Genomic DNA, 13,275 nt, shown 5'->3' with positions numbered 1-13,275 from the left:
TGGTTAAAAGTATGAACTATACTTATTAAAGCTCCATTCATAGTACTTTGGTTGCCACAAATGTTTCATAACACTGAGAAGTTAATAGGAAAAGGAACAGATAAAGGGGTATGAGAACACCTTTTATTACCTCATTATTTGTTTGTAAATGCAAAACTGTTATATATTTTAAAATTTTTAAAACACTAATTATTTTATAATTTTTAATATTTATTTATTATTATTTTTAAAGTATCATGTCTTAGCTAAATAATGATACAGGAAAAGTAACCTTAAATAACTGTGTTAATAGAAACCTGTCTTTGTGTATTTCAAGTATACATACTATGAAAAATTTCAAATCAATGGGTTACTATCTCGCCGGAGAAAATAAAAGCAGATCAGACTAGCACAATGGCTCAGCAATGAAAAGTGACTGCAGTGCAATTTTAATGACCTGTGTTCACTCCTATATCCCACATTTGGGTGGATGAAAGAGAGGACTTCAAACTGTCTTCTGAAATGTACTATGTCTTCATGGTACAATTCTTCATATGTGTACCATGACATGGGTAAGTCCACCTCTCTCTCTCTCTCTCTCTCTCTCTCTCTCTGTCTCTCTCTCTCTCTCTCTCTCATGTTTCGCATTAGGAGGTAGAAGGTGCAATAAACTATTGGGAAGAGCAATATAACTCTACTGTTACATTTCTTTTGAAGGGTTACTCTAAGTGTTACTGTTCTAGTATAGGTCTAGGAAGTTGGCAATTCTTAATCACCATCTGTAGGAGATGATACAGGAGATTTATGCAGGCATAAATATCAAGATTCTTTAACCCCTATCATCAGATTTCACATAGTCATGGTAGATCAGCATATTCCTGTCCCTAATACAAGCTGATGTATACAGACAGTGTTTAGTCTAAGAGTCACAGTTCCTTAAAACTGAACAGTGTTTGTGTTATAGGCAGTGTTTGGCCAAAGCCTGAGTCCCTGGGCCAAGAGTCAACCCAATTCTGTGGAACTCTTTATATGATCAGGGGCTATAGTTTATCTTTACTAATTCTGTAAGAATTTTATTGTCTTGAAGTCTTTGTTTTCTGTACTCTTCTCCTGACTCTCTTATTTCCTTACTTGTCATAATTGTCATAGGTATTCTTGAAGTACTCTGCATATTAGTCTCCACATGTTGAACAGCTTGTTTCTACCTTCGCAGTAGTTTACTTTGCTACTTTTTTGCTCCAGACAGAGAACTTCACAATTGTTCTACTGAGGGGTTGGGGATTTAGCTCAGTGGTAGAGCGCTTGCCTAACAAGCAAAAGACCCTGGGTTCAGTCCCCATCTCTGAAAAAGAAAAAAAGAAAAAAATTGTTCTACTGAACTGTTCTCTCATCAATATGGCTTTGACTCTGCTGCTTCTTTATTTATGTTAAAAGAATGAATCACAAAATACAGGCAAGAATAAACTACTCTCTCATGCAAAACCTTTACTGGGTAATTGAGAGAAAGCTCAGTAGGTAAGTCCATTTGTTACTCTTGCAAAGTTCTGGGTTCATTTCCCAGAACTCATATAGCACCTCATAGCTACCTTCAACTCTAGTTTAAATCTAGTGTATTTAACACATTCACACAAACATACATGCAGACAAATACAAATGCATATAAAAATAAATAAATATTTAATAAAAAATAAAGAAAGCCTTTATCTGATCTAAAGCTGCAATATCTGGAACCCAGCAAAATGTCTCTCAAGTGTATCACTCCGTGACCATGAGAAGAATGCTCACCTCATCTAGAAGAAGGTGTTAGCATCAATCTCAGGCATATGTTTCATACAAGTTGTAGCCATTGTGGCTTACTTTTTGGACCAACTATGGTCTTATCTCTCAGTACCATCCCTGGTAGCCTGTCCCCAATTTCATAGAGACAAATGGAAACAGGGACATTGAGAATTTACTAAGGCTTAGAACAAGAAAAAAAAATATAAGAACCATTTTAAATATCCCTCACTCAACCTTTATCTTTGTGAACCATTTTGCTGTGATCATGGCATGGTTTTCATGGGGGATTCCTGAAGTATTCAAGGTGACCTTTACATAGAAGTAATGTAGGCACATGTTTGGCAATCCCGATAATGAGGTAGCCATAACAACAAGGTTGAATCAAATAGCGGCTAATTAGGGAACAACATAGCCCAGATCTTCAACATATTTTCAATTTTCAAAAAAATGAACTTCAGAGGGAGTTCTTACAAGAAAAATTTACAAAACCTGATCATCAAAATTAAAGGTGATATTAGTGTTGCTTATTTTAAACTTTTCCATTATCCCATGGAGTATGTCTGTTATCTGTGTTAAAATAAATAAGTAAGAAGAATGGACACAGTACAGAGAATTTGCATTCTCAGCATCCCAGTCATCCATGAAATGAAAAAATTTTCAGAGCAACATACCCACTGTTGCTGTAATGTTTTCTCTAAGCACATGTATTCATGTGCTGAATTTTCTGAAACTACGGAACAGTATGCTAACATTACCTTTGTACTTCATGCTGATAAGGGATAGAATTTCTAATCATTGCTATTTCCTGAATTCTCAATATCGATACTTGTTCCCAGTATCTATTTGCTCCTACTGAAAATCTGAATGGGACAATGCTCCTTACTTCCCATTATATTTCAAATAAAGTATAAACCTAGAGCTTATTTGTTTAATCTATGCATGTCTATTCTGAACTTTATCTTCCATAAGTATCTTTCTTAGTTAAAATATATCTAAGGGCCATGTTTTTAATAATTCATTTAGGCAGTCCTTAGCATGTACAAAGGAATATTGTATTTTTTATGCTGTTTCTATTAAAATGTTACAATATTTGCTTGGTTTAGTAACAATGGTAAAGGTATAAGGAAAGACAAGTTATCTTGGAAACTGTTGGCATAGCATTGTGATTTATAAGACAGAATGTGGAATATCTCTGCAGTATGCTTGTGTTAAAAATCTATAAAATGAATGTCAAGGATTCATTATCCAAAAGAAATGCATGAAAACTGAGTTTTTCTGGTAATGAAAGACAATGAACAAGTTCTAGAAAACATGGAAGCACAAAAAACTAACAACTTAATTTATATAACTTATTAAAAGAAAGGCTATAGAGATAAACTGGATAATTGAAGATGTCCTAGCAAATTTTGTCTGTTGGACTGCTAAGGAATCCTGTTTTACTGTGTGTGAGCATTGTTACCATAGACAAGAACCTGAGCAGGAGTCCCACTTTCTTTTCCTAAAAATGGAAGAGGAATTGTGAAGTTGAAGTTGGGATTTGATTCTTTCAATTTAGTACCTGGCAGGAATAGACAGTTCAGAAGCTTGTCTAGTATAGAATCTCCATTAATGTACATTATACCGATAATCAAAGGCATGTCAATTATTAATTAGGTACCAGTCAATATTCTTAGTATTTGAAAAACTTGGTCATGCTGAGAAACAAGAGGCTGGATTGCAGTTATAAACCAATCCGTTGTAATATGCCCAAAGCTTTAAATGATATTCTCCTCAACAACTACACCAGAGACCCCATTCCATGATGGACTAACAGCCTAAGTCTCTTAAAACCCTTTATTTATACTAGAGACAAACCTAATCTAAAATAAAATTGACAATGTTTATTTGTTAATATAGTAGCTACTTATTAATAAATATGTAAGTATTCAAACCTGTGGTTATGTATTCAAATGTTTATAAATATTTACTAATAACATGAAGTATATGCATAAACTCATCTGCCTTCATTTTTTTTCCAAAACTGTCTCAAAGGTATTTAAAAAGAAGTCTTAATTAATAGAAAAATGAGGGACTATCGATTAGAGGGTGTTTGACTAAAATGGGAATCTTGGAAGCAGAAACATTTCTACTTGGTCTTTCCATCATCTGAGATTTAAGTATTAGCTTCGAAGTGATGAGCATTAAAGGAATGCTTTATAGGAAGAGTGATTGTTAACTGTTAGATACACAGTGTTCTGTGTACCCTCTTATCTTACTTTCTCTTAACTCTGATACAAAGAACTTAAGAGAGAAGGAGTTTATTTAGGCTCATAGTTAAAAGATAGTTTGTTTTGGTAAGGAAATCAGTGTAGCAGGAAGTGTAAGCAGCTGCTCACTTGTCATTCACAACTGGAAACCAGAGAGGAAGGGATACATGCAAATTCTCATCTTTCTTTCTCTGGTTTGTATACAGCAGCATTGCTGTCCAAGTAATGATGCTACCTGTAATTAAGATGAGTATCCTTATATCAAGGAAAGAAAATTTCTTCACTGACTTTCAAAGAGGACATAAAATCATCTAAGAAAAGGCCCCATAGGAGGAGTAGGATAGCTGGCAATTTCTTGCTCAAGTATGTGTTGTTGGAAAGAATTAATATTTTTCTCTGAAAAATTTCCTTCAAAGATCCCACTCCTTTGTGAAACTCATTGAAACCATGATATATCTTGCCTGAGTGCATTGTCTAGCTGACTTATTGGATTTGTTTCCAGCCTACAGTGTGCAAAGAGGATGGCAGAGTAATCAAATTTCTTTATATGTGGAGGAGCAGACAACATATGAAATTTCATTGACTCTCCGATGCCAAAAATTTGCCCTATAAAGGACTTTATCACTTAAAAAATTAAATAAAAATGATGTAGAGGAAATTTTCTGCTTGGGAGAGTACATGATTGTGCTTGAATAGACAAATCTGCAGCCACAGTTACACTGTTGAATTTTCAGTATGAGTGATTTTCAGCAGATGACCTGAGTGATTGTGACAAGACCAGAAGAAAAAGCCAGTCAATTTTATAGAGCATAACCTAACCCCAAATGAACAGTTCTGCGTGTTGTCCTTGGCCAGAAATTGGTAGCACCATCATGTCTATTTGTTTGCTTGCTTCTTTTTTGTTTGATTTAGTTTCTTTCTTTTCAGAAGCCAAAAATGGTTAGTGACACTGATTCTTTCTTCTTCTCCTTCTTGTTTTTGTTCTTCTTCATGTTCTTGTTCTTGTTCTTCTTGTTCTTATTCTTGTTCTTCTTGTTCTTCTTGTTCTTATTTTTGTTCTTATTCTTGTTCTTATTCTTGTTCTCTTGTTCTTATTTTTGTTGTTGTTGTTGTTGTTGTTGTTGTTGTTGTTGTTGTTGTTGTTGTTGTTCTTCTTCTTCTTCTTCTTCTTCTTCTTCTTCTTCTTCTTCTTCTTCTTCTTCTTCCTTCTCCTTCTCCTTCTCTTCTCCTTCTCCTCCTCCTCCTCCTCTCCCTTCCTCTCCCCCTCCCCCTTCCCCTCCTCCTACTCCTCATCCTCCTCCTTCTGGCTAATGCTAAATATCATGAGAAACATTACATAGGTCCTTAGAAGTTCAGTTATTCTAACCCTTTCTAATTCTCCTGCTACAAACACTGTCACTTTCTGAGTCTGACACAAAGATGCTTCTAGCTAGTTCCTATTAAGGTCTGCATTTGCAAAAAACTATCCTTTTTTAAAGCATTATTTTTACAGTTTGCTTAAACATACACTTACTGAACCCATTTTAGCCAGACTGGGATGAGTCAGTGAATGCATTAATAACTCTCTATGTATGAGTTTACTATATATGCGTCTCACTTTTAATTTTATTTATTAGTATTTTTCCCATTGCTATGGAAAACTGCCCTAATAAACATCTTAAGAAAAGAAGAGTTTATTTTGTATTACAGTTCAAGAATTCTAGTCATTATGGCAGGGATGACATAGACACAGGATGTTGCAGGAACTACTAACATGACGCCTACAGTCAACAAACAAGGGGAGATGAGTGCTGATACTCAACTCCACTCACAGTTTCATTCAGTTTATCACTTCAGCCCATGGAATCATCTTGCCCACATTAAAGTATTTTTCTTCCTGAATTAAACTAATGTAGAAACTATTATTCAGCTGATACGCCCAGAAATTTTCTCATTCTAGGTCTTGTCAATTTGCGAATAATAATGTTCACAATGGATACTGGCATTAATTTGGTATTGCTCTAGCTGTATTTTATCCACATAAACATTCACCTTAAACCATATTAATTTATATGATGTTTATATTGAATAGGTATATTATGTTTGCATTTGCAACTATCCTTTTTTATAACATTGTGAGATTATTTGCATATTTTGCATACCACAAATTACATAATAATCTTCCAACAGACTTTCTGATTTGAGAAAATTTATAGTATGTGGAAATGAATGAGCACATCTCAATTTACTGTAATCTTCATTTCAAGGATTTCAAATATTTAGTGATCTTCAGCAATAATCTAGACTTTGATAGTTTGGAGTAGGTGCAGCAGGGTAAAATGCTTACAAAAGCACATACACTACCTCAGTTCCAAAAACAACTTTCTAGATATCTTGCATTCTCACTATAATGCTGTCCTCTGTCTGCCCATTTGCTTATAATTTCTTGGGCCTCTTTGAGAACATGAACTGCTGAATATGTAGACAGCGAATGTTCATCATGCCCTTACTGATTTGATTCAGTCAATTCATTCTGGTAGAAGTAGAAAAGGAGATAGCCTGCTTAGTAGCTGCTGTTCTCTTCCTGTGTTATCAAAACAAACAAACAAACAAACAAAAAACCCAACAACAACAAACAAACAAAAATCAAAGCAAAATAAACAAACCAAAATAAAATAAAAACAAAAAACTAAAATCAATAAAACAAAAATCCCCAAAACTAAACCAAACAAACAAAAAAACAAAAACAACCAACCAACTAAAAACAAAAACAAAAACAAAAACAAACAAACAAAATCCTGTTTGCTGTTTGCAGTGTCCAACAAATAAGGTAAAGGGAGCCTGCTTTTACCTGGGACTGGTAGGTAAAAAGAATTGCTCCACAACCGGGGAGGGCAGTAATGGGGGAAGGATGGGGAAGGGAACACCCATAGAGAAGAGGTGAGGGAGAGGTTAGGGGGATGTTTGACTGGAAACCGGGAAAGAGAATAACAATTGTAATGTAAATAAGAAATACCCAATTTAATACAGATGGAGAAAAAAAAAAGATATATACTCTAGCTAAGCCATCCCTGGGCATATCCCCAAATGACTCTAAATCCTATTGCAAAGATCTTTATTCACCTGTGTTCACTGCTGCTCTATTCACAGTAGCCAGAAATTGAAAGAAACCCAGATATCCAAACATCTATTAGTAGAGAGTGAAAGTGTGGTACACGTAAACAATGGAATATTAATTGGCTATAAAGAAAAATGAAATTGTAAGATTTCCAGGTAAATGAATAAAGTTGGAAGTAGTCATTCTGAACAAAGTAATCCAGACTCAGAAAAATAAACCAAAACTATCATTGTTCTCAAGGAGATACCAACCTGGAGATTTCTTCATTCATGTCAAGCTGGGAGGCTCTGTGCATGCTACTAGGGAGGAAAGTCATTTATAATCATAACCAGCTTTAAACCTACAAAAACTACTGGCCTGGCAAGATGTATCCAGTTATGTAACAGTGCCATGAATGTTTTTGTTTGAATTTAACGCTCAGTCCACAAGATGGAACCCATGGCATACTAGGTAATAGGACCTGTGGAAGAACCTAATGCTGTCGTTACTGTGCTAAATGGACATAGGAATAAACTGCTCCTTCGTTCTAAAAAAAAAAGTATCAGTGTTCCATCACTTTAATGGAATATTCAAGGCAGTTAACTTATAAAGAGAAAAAGTTCAGAGTTTCGATCGATCTGAGATAGAATGAGCACACTGTTTGTTTTTGGTTTTTTTGTTTTTTGTTTTTTGTTTTCTGTTTTTGTTTGTTTGTTTGTTTGTTTGTTTCTGCCAATGGAACCTATCCTGTAGGTGCAGTGTTGTAGAGAAACATCCTTACAGTGTTGGCAGGGAACAGAATGAGGTGATATGGCCCTGTAGTGCTCCACAACCTCTCAGGTGAAGTAGGTATCTTTAACTAGGCACTGACTGTCTCTGTCTCCCCCCCCACCCCTTTCTCACACACACACACACACACACACACACACACACACACACACACACACACACACACTCTTTCTTATTTTATATGTATGGGTGTTTTGTCTCTTAGTATGTTTGACATCTCTGAGAGCAAAAAGAAGGTAGTAGATCCACTGGAGGCTGATTCCATTTTAATGGGTTTGAGCCACTATCTATAGGCTAAGGTCCTGGGACCTGTGAGAAAGCAGCCTCTGCTCTCCACTGTAGAGCCATCTCCACTCTTTTTTTTTTTCTTTTTTTTTTTTTTTTTTTTTCGGAGCTGGGGACCGAACCCAGGGCCTTGCGCTTGCTAGGCAAGCGCTCTACCACTGAGCTAAATCCCCAACCCATCTCCACTCTTTCTTAAGGTGTTTGTTAGCTTCTGACATTGCCAGGAACTGGTGATTGGGACTATACACAGGTCATTGGAAAACAGTCATCAGAGCCATAGTTTTGATGGTCGTTTTTCTTAGTTCTGCATTCAACTTGCTAAAAGGTTTAGAATGATGCTATTATGCAGCAAGGAAGGTCCAGGATAAGGTGAAGCTTATCACTGGATAAGAAGGAAGGGTAGGCAGAGGAAAAGGTCTAGGAAAAAGGGGGGAGGAGGAGAAGTCGAAGAAATCAAGATGGAAATGGAGCAGGAAGATCCAGATCCAGGTGGACTAGGTCAATTTTATCTTGTCTAGGTGGCCAGTTTCTATCTTTGTTAATTGGCAGTGAATTTATTCTGTGGATATAGTGTAGATTGAGAATTTAAAATATTCATCTAATTGTTAAACTAAAATTTCTATAGCTTTGATTTTACTGGGTTACCGGAGATGTGAGCAAAGTTTCCAGTGGTCAGAACAACAAGCTGTTTCAGTTCTGAAAGCTGTGCTTATCTATAGAATGCCTGGAGCTAGTGTCGTGTGGTACCATGCTAGAATAGTCCATGGAACACAATGTGTGTGTCAGGAATGGTTACAACCTGTGAATGGGACAGTATATGAAAATGGCTGGCAGAGAAACAGCTGGAGCACTAGGCTCACATTCTGAGTGGGAACATGTGGGAACAGGTTCAGTCACCTTTATTTTTACCACAACAAATAAGTATGTGAAGGTTAATCCTGGGTATATCTGGTATCAACTAAAGATATAAACTGTAAAGGACACCCACAAAGATCTTTCTTGATTAGGTGATCTGAAGGAGGGACATGCTGGTGAGACAGCAGTCTCATAGATCTAGAAGCTATCAGATTCTCAGCATCTCTCTGTAGATGGTCATAGGATAGCAGGCCTGTGTGGAGTAATCCAATCTAAAATGAAACCCATTTATTTACTTAGCCATATTGCTTGTTTAAAATTTCAGAAATGAAGTTTCAGAAGACTCCCTCCTAACCTTTCTTCCTTTCTACATCCTTTTCTTCCTTTCGTTCCTCATTCATTCTTTCCTTTCTCTCCATTCCCAGACTATGAATTTTCCCTAGTGAAAACTGGGAGTTGTTTCAGTCCTCATGCCTTTCCACTATTGGGACTTCTCCAAAATGGACAAAGTAGGCCACTAGATACAAACAATTTGGGGTAATTTGGGTGGCTTTCCAGGAAATGTCCAAAGCACTGTTCAGCCCTGCCTCCAGGCCTGTGCCAAAAATTTGAAGCACTTAATCCTCTGTAGAACATGATATTAATGAGGAAGAAACAAACAAACAAACAAAACAAAACAAAATCAATCCAACAAGCAGAACATTACCAAGAAAAAGGACACAACAAAGTCTTTTGGCTCTTTTAGGCTGCTGGCTGGCTTCAACTGTAGAAATCAGAGACAGGAGGCTGCCTACTCCCAGGTTAGTCATGCAGAGGTGTGTGTGTGTGGGGGGGGGTGTTTGCACTTGTTTTCAGTCCAGACTTCTTAATCAAGGTTGTGATGTCTCTAGTCCCAGTGACTAAGGTCTTGTCTGCCAATCATAGCTTGTAGGAATATCCCCTGCAAAGTTCTAGGAGTATATTCACTTTCAGGATTCTCTCTTTTTGTTTTACTTCTTTGTTCCTCTCACTCCAGCTCCTATTTCCTTCAGAACATGGGAAAGGACATCACTGCTGCTCAGGCGCCAATTCTTCTTCTCTTCACGGAATGAGTCTCCTGAGATTACCTCAGGCTGGTTTTTTCTTCCAATGTGTGTGTGTGTGTGTGTGTGTGTGTGTGTGTGTGTGTGTGTGTGTGTGTGTTTGTGTGTGTGTTGGCTTCTCATGTTTCAGCTTAACAGAAGCAACTGAACTGGAACTCTGGAACTCTGATGTCCATAGTAGAATTATTTTCTTGTTGCTGCAATAAAACATCCCACAAATGGAGCACAAAAAAATTTATTTTTTAAAATAATTTATAGAACAGACTATCATGGTGCTACAGACAAAGGGGCAAGATCTTGAAGCAGCTAAATCTACATTTACACACATTGTTAATGCTCAATTTCTCTACTTCATACAATCCAGGATCCCTGACACAAAGGATGGTCTCACTCACAATTAAGCTGAGTTTTCCCACAATCTTCAAGGTAATTATGGTAATTCATCTTGTCAAGATGCTCACCTCACAGGACATTTCACATTCCATCAAGCTGATAATTAACACTAACCATTATATATGTCTTATTATTGTTGGCTGGAATGGAAGGAAATGGAATCCATGGAATGGGATGGTATGGGATCGGGTGGGATAGGAAGCATTGAATGGAATGAGGTTTAGTTGATGGTCTTAACTTAATGGAACTTACTGGATTTCAAGGTACCCCTCCCTATCCATCCTCCTTGGTTATGTCACACACCACTCTGCACTCTCTTTATGAGTGGTTGTGTCATATGTCCAAATTTCTTCTGGCCTCTCAGGACTGTGAGAATGATGCCTGATATGTTGTGGAGACTTGAGTGACATCTCGTTATGATATCCATCACTCAGGTGCTCTGTGGAGAAAGATGACATGCTAGCAATGTTAATAAGACTGAAGTCTTCAATTTCAGCCAGCAAGGGCAGAGACAAATACGACTTTTCAGAGGACGAGAGCAAAGCAATAAAGAAAATGAAAATCTTTAAGGAGATAGCACTGAGGGAATAGCCAAAGCAGCACCAGGCAGGAAAGGGCAGCACTTACCTATAAAGCAATCCTTTCCTTACCTGTTATATTAGCTAGAAGGATCAGAAAATAATCAACTTTTGCACATTGTTTTTACAACAGTCTGACCTCAATGCTGAAAATGACAGCTTTGTTACAAGATGGGAAGATTGAGTGGGCTTTTGTTTCTTTTTCTATTTTAACTTAATTAATTTATTTATTCATTTAAGAAAGCAAGTGCTTCTATAACTCTGGTTGACCTAGAACTCCCTGGTTAACTGGCCATGTGTTTACATGCTTCTAACTCTTGACTAATTGTATTAACAGCATATGCCTCGGTGCCTGGTTGAGCTACTTGAGTCTCTCTCTCTCTCTCTCTCTCTCTCTCTCTCTCTCTCTCTCTCTCATTTTTTACCTTTATGGGAATTTCTTACTTCTGTACAGTGAAATATAATAGTCAATCCAAATTTTCTTTCTCCAATGAGTTGTATATTGCTCACAACACATTCATCTCTCAATACAGCTTCACATCTTCTTTTTGAGAATAACTTTGCTTATAATTCAGTAAAGAGTGAGTTCAGGGAACTCTGTGTGGGTGTGCGTGTGTGTGTGGGTGTGTGTGTGTTTGTGTATGTGTGTGTGTTTGTGTGTGTGTGTGGGGGGGTTAGTGTGTGTGTGTGTTTGTGTGTGTTTGTGTGTTTGTGTGTGTGTTTGTGTGTGTGTGTGTCCTGATGTCAAATTTATGACTGAGCACTCATGCCATTATCAAGACTGGGTACAGTTGTTTATCTTTTTGTTGACTGCTGCCCATTGCAAAAACAAGCTTTTCTGACCAATTCTGAGGAACATTCCAAGTCTGTGGGTATAAACATAAATATTTAGAGGGCAATTAACACCATGACCACTTAATAAAATAAATGTAATAGCTTCTTCACTAGGCATATGACATCCAATAGGTAGAGAATCATATAATGAAAATGCCAGTTGCTTAAGGGACATGCTAAATGCCTCTTTTGGGCTAAATTTTGTACCTGCATCTCTTCCTTAGGAGTAATGTAAACCTTGGCAGCTGGGTTCTACTGTCTTCCTAGGCTGATAGACTACTGAAACTCTTTGAGATCTGTGAATTTCCTAGAGATTACAGTGCTGTAATCATATACCATAACCAAAAGCAACTTGGAAAGGGAAGTGTTTATTTCTACTTACAAATTATAATCTAGGGAAGTCTGAAAAGGAACTCAGAGGAAGAACTGAAACTCAGGCTATGTTGGAATACTGTTTCATGACTTGTTGCCTATGGCTTGCTCTCTTACAATAATCATGACCACTAGCCCACTGATTGACTCCCTGCAAGAGGGTAGGAAAAAGTGATGAGGTGTTTATGTCAGCAACACATGGTATAATGATGCATGTGAATTGGTCTTCTCTATGTCAATTCCAAATGAAGAAATACACAAACAGCTTGCTCACAGGTTAATCTGGTGAAGAGCAGGATTCTCTCTCTCTCTCTCTCTCTCTCTCTCTCTCTCTCTCTCTCTCTCTCTTTCTCTCTTCTTTCTCTTTCTTCGCCCCTCTGTTCTCTCTCTTCACTTTTTCTCTCTGTTCTTTTTTCTTTCTTTCTTTTTTTGTATAAACCGGGTTCCTCTCTGTAGCCTTGGCTGTTCTGTTCTGGAACTCACTTTGAAGACCAGACTGGCCATGAACTCAGAGATCTGCCTGCTTCTGCCTCTAGATTACTGGTATTAAAGTCTTATACCACGACTTCCTGATGGTGGGGACTTTCTTAATTGAAGTTATTTCTTCAGAATGTCTATAAATGGTACCAAATTGACATAAAATTAGTCAACACAATAACAATTCTACAGTGATATTCAGGCTTTACTTGATTATAAGTCCCATGGTCTGAAGTTTCTGCTCAAATCAAAGGATCCTTATTTGTTATGGAAGAAAGCTGGGAAATTACATTTCCTCCAAGCACTCTTCTGTGTTGTATTCATCCTTCTGTCTTCCAGAGACACCAGCCAATCTGTGAGCAGCAGATGCATGCCCCAGTTTGTAAGTGCAGGTGAGCATATTTTGGCTGATAGTAGGGGTACATAGGTCACTTTCTTCAACCTAACTTGCTGTACAAAGGTAGGAAACTTGACCTGGTGTATATTCTAGAAACACATGGAGTAATTCTGCACTGGATTTACTTGGCTGA

Source organism: Rattus norvegicus, chromosome 13, assembly GCF_021556685.1.
Source record: "Rattus norvegicus strain SHRSP/BbbUtx chromosome 13, alternate assembly SHRSP_T2T, whole genome shotgun sequence".
In the NCBI taxonomy this organism is placed as follows: domain Eukaryota; kingdom Metazoa; phylum Chordata; class Mammalia; order Rodentia; family Muridae; genus Rattus; species Rattus norvegicus.
Note: the sequence above shows the minus strand (reverse complement) of the source record.